Source organism: Gallus gallus, chromosome 10, assembly GCF_016699485.2.
Source record: "Gallus gallus isolate bGalGal1 chromosome 10, bGalGal1.mat.broiler.GRCg7b, whole genome shotgun sequence".
In the NCBI taxonomy this organism is placed as follows: domain Eukaryota; kingdom Metazoa; phylum Chordata; class Aves; order Galliformes; family Phasianidae; genus Gallus; species Gallus gallus.
The window spans coordinates 18,167,876-18,177,385 of NC_052541.1; the positions used below are offsets into that span (position 1 = coordinate 18,167,876).

Below are 9,510 nucleotides of genomic sequence, written 5' to 3' on the forward strand. Positions count from 1 at the left end.
CAAACTAACATCTTCACTCTGCTGTTATACAAGGCACGTGAGCTGAGGGTAGTGAAGAATTTCACCACCGAAAAGTATCCCAGCAGATACTAGATGATCCAGTTGGAAGGTCCCTAACAACTCTAAGGATTCCTTGATTCTATGATACTAATTTACTTTTGATTTAAAGTAAAGACTACAAACATCATCAAGCGTGGCACACAACTATAGTTCAGCTGATGTAACCCTCCCAGCTGGAAGGGCAGGTCTGAAATGAAAGGATCCCGAGGAAGGTCCAAGGAGCAACAATTCAGTAATCATGTTAAATTATTCTTTGTGGAGCCACAATAATGTACTGCTTCTTAAATTATTTTGTGCACTGCCGCTTTCTTGTAAGAGGGCTATGACTACTGTGTGTGCAGAAAACTTTGAGGGAGTTCTTAGAAACCGTAATTTTTTGCTTGATCATTCATAACCCACTACGTAAAGAGCCATTCACGGTATCGCTCTTGCGCAGCCTGTATTAGATCTCCATAGTTACACTTGGCATAACAAGCACAAAGAAGTGCCTTTGCAGGGCTGATAAGCAGACAGGAAATAAGGGAACATCTGCTACAGCTTTAGATGGTTTTGCCTTTAGCTACTGCTGAAAAACTTCAGGCTCTGCATTCCACATCCTTCTCCCTTGGCCTTTGACACCAGCAGCTGCTGAGCAGAAGATGTAAATTGCAATACCTACAGAACGGGAAGGACATTATTTTCCAAAGGGATATTGGGATACTTAATGGACGTTTCTCTTTCCATGTTCTGATCACAAGGAACACTGGATAGCAGACACTGCAGATGGAGTTATCTCCTCAAGGTCAACCACTTCCTAATTTATAATTCTTTTTTTTTCTAATGCTGTGTTTTCCTTTGCAAAACTGCTTTGTTTTGTTTTGCTCTGTTTTAAACACCAAAAACAATTGCACCTTATACTGAATAGTAATTATAATCATCAGCAGCATTGTAAGGAAACCATGTGCTTCCCTGAATCAGAAGTGGGGCTCCCAGCCCAGGCAATCTGTCTTCTTGTGGAAGAACAGCATTTCTATAGCACGGGCAGATCAGGAACAGAGTTACACAAAAATAAATATCAAAGGACTGACAGCCAGCTATTCCTTTGTGTAAAGAAAGAGCTGCAGAACACTATTTTCTAAAAATGGGCTCAGCCAAACAGTGCAGATTCTCCACCTGTGCTCAGATAGCTCAGCAGTTCCACCTACATCATATTTTTGTTTGCGTGAAAAAACAGAAACAGAATGACTGACAGCATTACATTTCTTAGAGCACTGAGGCCCATGTACTGTAAATGCATCTTTGGAACTTCCTCAGAAATCATATGTTTCCTAAGGAAATTACAACAGTTGTGATGAAATCACATTCATCCGTATATGGCAGAAGCTTTGGGTCTGACACGAGGAAATGAGAATGGTTTCAGAGTGACAACCAGAAAGATGAAGACACTACTCCAGTGTTCCGTAAGTGTAACCAGGAGAACTTTGCCCAGAAACAATACGTTCTGTGCTTCAGATTTATATGCAGTTTTAACATGTTCTATTCTTAAACTGCAGATGGATGCTGCTTTGCCAGAAAATAAATGAAATACTAGGATGACTTCAAACATTTTCAGGAACCATGCTGACACTCAAAATAAGGAAACATCAAGTAACTTTCCTAGTGAGATCATAAAAGCAGCGACACTGATCAAAGCACCAAAATGCAAGGCGGTTACTTCATCCCTAGCACAAGATGCTGCCTCATATCTAGGACCAGGAGCTTGCTTGGCAGAGATATTCAAACATTCTTTAAGTAGAGCATATCACGTAGTATATTTAAATAGTTAAACATGGAAAAATCCACAAAGATAGTCGATTTAAACCCTTGAGACTGGTGAATGACTGTCTTGGGTTATTATTGCTTAACAGTAATAGCAGTAGCTTTTGGTACAGCCCTACCATAATCCTATGTACTCCATGCACACAGAACAACGGATTGCATTTCTTCTGAAAAGTATACCCTCAGATTAGTAGGGAAAAACAAAATGTAAACTACACAATTAATTGGTACGAGTGGCAGATATCTTCACAACTGTGATTTTGGAGGGGTTGGTTGTATTAAAACAACAACGAAAAATGTAGCTGGATATGGAATAAACCTATATAAAAGAGGAATGGCTGTACTATTTGCCTGATCATAATGCTACAGTTTTCTAGATTTCACAGAACACAATTTTTTTTCAACTGTATTCCTATTAGAATAATTAAATATCTGTCTTGAGCTGTGTGCACATTGCAGCTAACCAGCTTGGGAACATGCCAAACTGTGGAGTAATCTTTAGAAGAACTGCAGAATCAATACATCAATTCCCATTAATTCAGTGTCAGAGGAAACAAATGTGTACCTCTCTGAAGCGTGTGTGTTCCTCGCAGAGGCTTAGCTTACTAAAATAGGCATCTTCTGTCTGCCTGCCTTCCCTGTGCCCTCCAAACATCAGAAAGCAGAGTCACACGGGGGAAAAACTGGTCTGGCTCCAAAATCCAATTAAGGTAGTTTTAGTAACCCTGTCTCCTGGCCAAGTTGTGCACAAACTCTTGCCCAAATCCAAGCCGTCCCACACTACCCCTCCACTGCCCGGGGTTCCTTGTTGCTCCTCAGGGCTGAGAACATCTAGGCCAGCTGTGAAGGAATTCATTTCAATCTGTCAAAGCCTTAAGGCATAATTCTGCACAGGGATGAGAATAATCATATTAATGAATAATCATAATTGATAGCGCATTTGAAACCAGTTCCATAAAATGTGCTGCGCTCCAAACAAACATTTTGCACAGTTTGCTTTCTGCACAGCTGGCTAGTGAGAAAAATCTTGTCCCAGAAGGTTTGCTCAAGCACATGAAACACATTGTCAGGATCCCAAAGGTGCACGTACTCACAGAGCTAAGAGTGCAACCTGTCTGACAGCAGCTCTCCAAAGAACAGAGCAGGAAAGAGGCAATGGGTGATGAGATCAGCCCCTGTGGAAGGAGACTCCTGCTTGGAATATCAACACATCTTTTCAGTCTCTCTCATTATGACTATTTGTGCTTTTATCAAATTTTCAGTTTGCTTCTTAAGCTATGGGACCAGATGGCTCCCATGCATAATGCACTGAATCATGGCAAGGCTTGAGGTATTTGTTATGTATAACAGCAAACACACGCGCTGGGCCAGGTTACTCTCTTTCGCAGTCAGCATATGGTGCAGGCTGCCTATGGATGGCATTGCAGCAGGTAGCTATATATACAGGCAGTCAGAAGATTGGAGTATCTTTTCTTCTTGCAGGTTGTCAGGAAAATGACTGTCATACCTTCAAAACAAATAGCAAGAAATAGAGGCAGCAATGTAGCACATGGCACAGGACAGATGCTCAGCACTTCCCGTGATGCGCAATGCCTGATGGCAAGGAATCCTGATGGGCCAAGGACACAAGGCTGTTCTTCCCCTCTGATTTCTCCTTGCAGCCTGTGATTAAGCTGCTGCTGACACTTGTCTGGTGCCCATTTGCAAAGCCAATTGCTGTGGGCAGTATTTCTGTAAAGGAGATTAAAGTCATTGTTTGAGAACGTCTTTGTCTCTGGCATTTTTTGAATGGAAAATAAACCCAATTTTCTCTTCACATACCTCATGTAGATTTGAAGTACATTGAAGATGTGGCACCACTCTGAACCTGGAATGAATGAGAGGGGAATTTGCAAATACGGCAAGCAATGGTTGGCAGAGAGTGAGCCCATGGGGTTTACACAGTCAGTGTGTGATCTGTGCTTCAGTGACAAGTCTCAGAAAATCAGCTTGTAGTCATCCCCCACCAATACATTGCAAATACCCATTTCTGAGGACTGAAAGAGGTGCGATGAATTATGCTTTCTATATAACTACAGAGATGACCGCTTCAGAGAAGTTGAGATTGCTGTGCTGAGGCTCAGTGTGAGTACAAATCTCAGGGTGGCTGAGGGAAGTCCCAAACAGCACCACTTGGTACACTGCATGTGCTGCAGGTTGCACTGCACAGAAACAGCTTTACAGTGCACTCCACCCCAAGTATTTTTGGGATGAGAAAACTATTCTTTGGCTGCCTTACAGCTTGCTTTTCTTGGTATATATTTGCCATGCCCTCTGTGTTGGAAGTGCCAGGACACCTCGTGAGCGGGTGCTGTGCTGGCCTTTGCAGCCAGGCGCGAGTGCTGGCAGGCAGCAGGACCCATCAGGGACTGGAACGGTGACCAGGAATGTCAAAATTGCAGCCTGTGCGGAGCGGCTCTGATTAAGGACACATTTTGCCATCACCTTTAAGGTCAGCGTTGGGCTCACTTTAGCAGTCCTATAAATAGCAGCCCAAGGTTGATCTAGGAGAGGCTCGGATGGATCTTGGTTAGTATTCCCAGGAGAGGAAAGCAGATTCTTTTCCTATTTCTTTGCAGCCTATAACCTTGAGCTGGTCTCTATGGGAAACATCAGCAGCATTTGCCAAAAGAGCTACTGCTGTGTGCCAGATGTCCTGCTGTCACACGACCCATACATCTGTGTTATTTCAACCTGGAAACCCAGACCTAATTCCACTAAAGACTCTAATTTCTCGCTGGCAAAATCAGGACAAAAATAAATAAATAAACAGGCAGCTAGATAAATAAATAAATAATTAGAAGTTGAGCCTAATTACTTGTAAACAGTAGGACACCTAGTGGATTGGTAGGGAATATCTTTGGGATTCTGCGCAACGTTTTGTCATTTTCTTGGCAAAATCAGCTATGAACGTATTTATGGAAGAATCATTGAAATATTCAGACTTCTATTTAATACATTAATCTATCCAGCTGTTACAGTCTTCAGTTTGCCCGCAGAATTTATTGCACCCTATGAAAAAACAATGAGTGTTGTGTGAATGGCTTGAAAAAAAAATGATTATGAGGAACTGGCCGGTTCCCAAGGTAGGGGAGCAGGAGGAAGGGTGTTTTGCCAGATCAAAGCCATCCCAGTTGTTCTGTCTGACAGCCCTCTAATGATCTCAATGAGCAAAGTTTTAGAGCCACAGCCTGGCTCCTTGGGTAATTGCAGAGCTTCACAACGAACATTGCCATGCTGAGCACAGCCAGCCTGCTCTGCTGGTTGTTTCAGCAGTGAATGGACGAGCCGCAGAAGTCAAGCTGCCTCCTTCCTTCTCCAGGGCTGACTGTTCGAATCAGAATTAGCAAATGATGAGCGATGTGATGATGACATTGTGTTTATCTGGTAGCGATGCTCCTGTTAAATATATCATCAGCAAGTAGATTTTGGCCTTTAATAAGAAATAAAATCCTGTGCAGGTCTAGTAAGAGTAAGATTTTGAGAACACCTCAGAAATTGTATCTTGGCCAGCAGTTGCCCTGGAGCTGCCAGTACTATCTTGCTAATTTGTCTCTGGAGACAACAGACATAGGCTGGGAGATATGTGCTGAGTCCAAAATGGATGCAGGAAACCGATGACTTCATTCTCACAGTCATCATAAGAAACACCAAGTCATCAAGTCTGTGGCACTCGATCCCTCTTCCCAAAGGCTGCAGGAGATATTCCTTCCCTTCTGCTTATTGTAATATTGGACTAGCAAAAATGCCATCAGAAGATATTCGATTTTTCTAGAACTGCTCCATTCCCACTCTTTTCTCAGTGCCATGCAGATCTCTGGAACCAGGATGAGGTTTGACTCTGGATATGTCCATGTTTAGTTCCAGATCCTTTGTTATTCCATCTCCAGAGTGATATAGAGGAAGTATTTTTGATTGGGCCCATTTCTTCTTATTTGAGCTGTAGAACTAAAAAAAAGAATAGAGTATATGCTGGAATTCAAGTGAATAATCATCAGAAAAATCGACTCCATGCATTTTTATTGCTACTTCATCTGTCATGGAATCACCTGAGAAATAGCACTCCTTGCACATCATAAACCCCTTAATTTGGTTGAGGGTTTTAAAAAGAGGGATTTTTTTTGTTATTATTTCTGTTGATTTGGTTTATACTTGAAGCTCCTTCTGACTGACATGTCAAACTAAGGGCAGTGAGTGCTAAGAGTTCGCTTTCCTCTAATTTAGCAGCTGGATTGGAAAGCTTGAATTATACTTGCATAATTGCAATGATTTGTGGCTTGTTAGAAAATGGCAAAGTATTGATTGGATTTTCCCCTCAGGAAATATTTCTCCTCTGATAGAACAGAGTAGGTTGTGGGGCTCTGCTTTTGTCCTTCCTGCATTCTGCCCAGGGAAACTGATGGCTCCTTCCATCTGGAAAATGGGAATTTTGGGTCAACAGCCCTTCAAGAATAAGCTTGAGTTAATGCTACTTCCACCTCCAGATCTCTCACTGCACTCTACAAAGTGATGGACTTTGCAAACTGCATCTGGGAAAGATGGAGGCAGAAGAGCTGCGAACACTTTATGTCCATCCTTTTTTCCTTCTCCTTTCATGTTAAACCCAACTGCAGAAAGACCCTGACTTTGTGGGAACACCACAAGCATTGAATACAGTGGTAAAATTTCTCTTGTTTTTTTTTTTCCCACCCAGGATTTCTCTTGGGGTCTGAGGAGCCAGTGACAGGCAAGAAGAGGGAGGATGACGGGAGGGTGTGAGGAAAGAATCAGATGCACAGTGCTTGGAGCTGAGCCACTCTGAGCTGGGAGCCCAACACACATTGGTACTGCCGAGGCAAGAGCTGGGGCCTTTTTGGCAGCTGCTCCATGAATTTCCAGAGCAGAACCATAAATGCGCAGTTATGAGTATGACCTCTGCTTCTTTTCTTCGCTAAATTGAACATCCAAGGGCCAGCCGAGTATCATTCCTTGTCTCTGCTCCAGTTGCTTGGAACGTGCTGCCTCCGCAAATGGTTGCATCCAAGCACAAACTGAAGAATTATGAGAGAGCATTAATTCAAGGTTTGCAATGAATTTAGTGTTCCCGCAAGGATGACACTAATGGCAATTAATGCAGCAGAAATGTCAGTGCTGAATGACTTTTCTCACATTAAAAGCTGTCAGTCCCAGAGCACACAGTCCTCTGTTATTTCAGGCCTGACCTCTGCCTTTTGGCCATGTTTCATTGGTGCAGGAGGTATCCCAGGCCATCCCATAACTGCAGCAGCATGCTCTGGGAGGGGGCACAAGGAAGGAACAGAGCAGCCAAGACTGTCTCCACTGACAGTGACATTTCCTGAGGGTTTGTAGAGTCTCATCCTCAGCTTGCCTAAAAAGGAACAAAATTAACACAGGACTGAACAGAATATAAGACTTAAATCCTCATACACTGCTGTCAGCTGACTCCTGTTTAGATCCGTAGCTCTTTCTGCTGTTTCAGTTTTGCCTCTCAGCACCATGAAGAATGTGTTTAATCAAAATGATCAAATGCATTTAAACTGGCTTAGCTGGAAATAACCCCTGCTGCTGCTCATGTACATGGCAATCTGTGGGAATTTTTGTGTTACATGATGGGGAAAAAATGCCTTTGCTCCTTAATGTCTCCTTAAAGTCCAACAAGTAATAACAGTGCAGCAGTGTATGGATGGTGATTTTTGGCTTAGTCAGAAGAGGTGTTGTCCTCGTCCTGTGCCCCATTGTCTTACACAGGGCAAGCTGGATCCAGCAGAGGAGCATCTGCAATTGGGTGCAAGAGGAAGTAACACTTAAACGTATGAAAAACATAAGTAAAGGTTGTTCCCAAGCTTTGGCTGACAAACAAAACCCAAAACACAGAAATGAGAACAGCTCTTACAGAGGGATAACTAAAAATACTTAACCCACGTTATTTTTAATTTTTTTGAAACCAGTAGCATTTCTGGGGTGTGAAACTAGGCCTGAGGAACATCGTGTCAAAATTAACATTTTTTTTAATGACAAGGTTCAAAGGAGGACTGCAAATAGGATGCGAGATGGAAGCCTTAACAACACAGCTATAAATACACCCCAGCCCCCACATGTAGAGTATTCATTATTAATTTTAATGCACTACTCAGAGCAGTAGATCAGCTTCTGAAAGGGGCAGAAGAGAGAGCAGCACTTACAGACTCCACATCTTGTGTGTTTTGGGTTCATCTGCAGACAAAAAGGGTCAGCCCAGAGGCGCGGGCTGAGCCCAGACCCTGATGCTCCAGCCTACCTCATCCAGTGTGCTGGTTGGGATTTGGTTCCACCCGACGTCCCCTTGTTATTAGCATTTTGTTTTCTTCTCTTGAAATCTCTGAGGCAGCAGGAAGCATTTGTAAGCGGAAAGGATCAGATTATGGCTCATTTTCCTCCCAGCAGACAGTCACTGGTGCTGCGGGTACCCGGGGATTTCTCTTCTCATACAGAAATCATCACACAGCTGCTGAGTGCTGAGAAGGCCAACATACTGAGAGCAGAGCGAGGCTTAAGGGCCTTGGTTTGAGCATCTGGGCACCAGGGCTATTTTTATGCTTTTCAAGCTAGGCCTCCAGCCCTGGCACAGGAGAGGGCCTGGTGCCTGAGGGTGGCAGCAGGGCTGTGGCGGGTGAGGCCTGCAGAGCCCTGCTGCTGGCCTGGTACAAACCCTGAGGGCACAAACCCTCCTGGGGCTGCGCTCACCCGCTTCACAGCTCTAAGTTCCCCTTTGGCAGGTCTCATTTCCCTCCAGATGACCTCAACTAAATGCAAATATGTACACATGCATGTTTTCAGCTGCTTCTGCTTCATATACCCCTCATTCTGAGGGTAGCTTTGCTTTTTCCATACTCTCCATTGACCCTACTGCAGACAAATCCTCCAGTCTTTTCCCTTCCCCTCAGCACCTGGTCACTGTTTCAGCTTTGCACCTGACGGTCCTAGAGGCCATTTTGTACCTCATGAACTCAAATATCTCTCAGCTATCTCCCAGAAGAGCAGTGCTACCATTGACCGCCATTACAGAATCTCACAGAATCATAGACTTGAATACTGCTCACACCCTGGGCTGTGGGCAGATCTGTGGGACCTGGTGGGCTTCTCCTTGACCCAGCCCAAACTGAGTGGGGTCACACAGTGCTGAGACCATCCCTTGTGGAACCAATCCCCCATTTTGAACCACGGTGAGAAGGGTAACTGTACCTCACATGGGATACGACACAGCCAAGAGAACACAAGAGGTGTTACACTGTGTGTGTGAAGGAGCCTCAGAGGGGAAGAGAGACAGGACTACTTTGGGCCATAGTTAGAACATACAGAAAAAAAAAAAGGAAAAACAAAAAAGCTCAGGTTCCACCGAGATTTGAACTCGGATCGCTGGATTCAGAGTCCAGAGTGCTAACCATTACACCATGGAACCGCGGTGACAACACCCTTACCCGGCTGCCTCTAGTCCTTACTCCGCAGGATTTCGCGCTTCCACCGCAGCTCGTCCCGGAGCTGTGACTGCTCGGTGGGACCCGTGGTGTCCGGGATGAGTCGGCTGTACCCGGCCGAGCTTGCAGCCCGTCTCACCGGCGGCGCGGTCCCTTTAAA

At 44.2% G+C, this 9,510-nt stretch overlaps 1 non-coding gene across 1 annotated transcript; it reads right to left on the bottom strand.

The window, feature by feature from the left end:
* Window positions 1–9,262: 9,262 nt before the first annotated feature.
* On the bottom strand, window positions 9,263–9,334 carry TRNAQ-CUG. Its single transcript has one exon. It is a non-coding gene; the product is annotated as a tRNA-Gln (tRNA).
* Between the last annotated feature and the right edge of the window lie 176 nt (window positions 9,335–9,510).